Raw genomic sequence first — 1,199 nt, 5'->3', positions numbered from 1 at the left:
GATGAAGTAATACTCCAGTGGGACAGACTCTGCTGTTTCTGAGTCTGTGTGGAAGGACAGAGAACAACGGGCCAAACTGGTGAACTTGAGAGGGAGGGAAAGCATTCCAGATAGGATGGGATTCCTGGTCTCTGAAGTAGAACCCAGAAACTGGCAGTTGTTTTTTTTTTTAAATATTTTATTTATTTATTAGACAGACAGAGATCACAAGTAGGCAGAGAGGCAGGCAGAGAGAGAGGAGGAAGCAGGCTCCCTGCTGAGCAGAGAGCCCGATGCGGGGCTCAATCCCAGAACCCTGAGATCATGACCTGAGCCGAAGGCAGAGGCTTTAACCCACTGAGCCACCCAGGCGCCCCAGTTTTCTTCCCAATCTATTTAACACTAACACCCACCAGGAAGCTCAGACTTCTGGGTCTCTCTCTCCAGCTTTTCCCACCTGGCTTAGGGCTGCAGGGGTCATGAGTCCGTTGGGAGTTGTGCTCAAGAATCACAGGCTTTGGGCGCCTGGGTGGCTCAGTGGGTTAAGCCGCTGCCTTCGGCTCAGGTCATGATCTCAGGGTCCTGGGATTGAGTCCTGCATCGGGCTCTCTGCTAAGCGGAGATCCTGCTTCCCTCTCTCTCTCTCTCTGCCTGCCTCTCCATCTACTTGTGATCTGTCTCTGTCAAATAAATAAATAAAATCTTAAAAAAAAAAAAGAATCACAGGCTTTATTTCTTTAAAAAATAAACTGGAGTGAAATTCTTAAACTTATTCAGGAAAAAAAAAAAAGGTCCTTGAGGGACAAACATTTTGAAAACTATATTTTTGCAGTACCTACATCTTCCTGTTGGAATTAATGACTTTGGTGTATTTAATCAGACAAAAATTTACACAAATATTCGCAAAATATTGAAATGCAGAGTCTCACTGACATACCTCTTTATGAGACAATGGTTGAAATGATAGCAAGAAACGTTTCAAAATAAAATATCAAGAATTAAGAGAATTCTCAGGGGCGCCTGGGTGGCTCAGTGGGTTAAGCTTTGGCTCAGGTCACGATCCTGGAGTCCTGGGATCGAGTCCGCATAGGGCTCTCTGCTCAGCAGGGAGTTTGCTTCCCCCTCTCTCTGCCTGCCTCACTGCCTACTTGTGATCTCTCTCTGTCAAATAAATAAATAAAATCTTAAAAAAAAAAAAAAAAAAGAATTGAGAGACTTTC

The sequence above is a fragment of the Lutra lutra genome, chromosome 14, assembly GCF_902655055.1.
Source record: "Lutra lutra chromosome 14, mLutLut1.2, whole genome shotgun sequence".
NCBI classification, from domain to species: domain Eukaryota; kingdom Metazoa; phylum Chordata; class Mammalia; order Carnivora; family Mustelidae; genus Lutra; species Lutra lutra.
Note: the sequence above shows the minus strand (reverse complement) of the source record.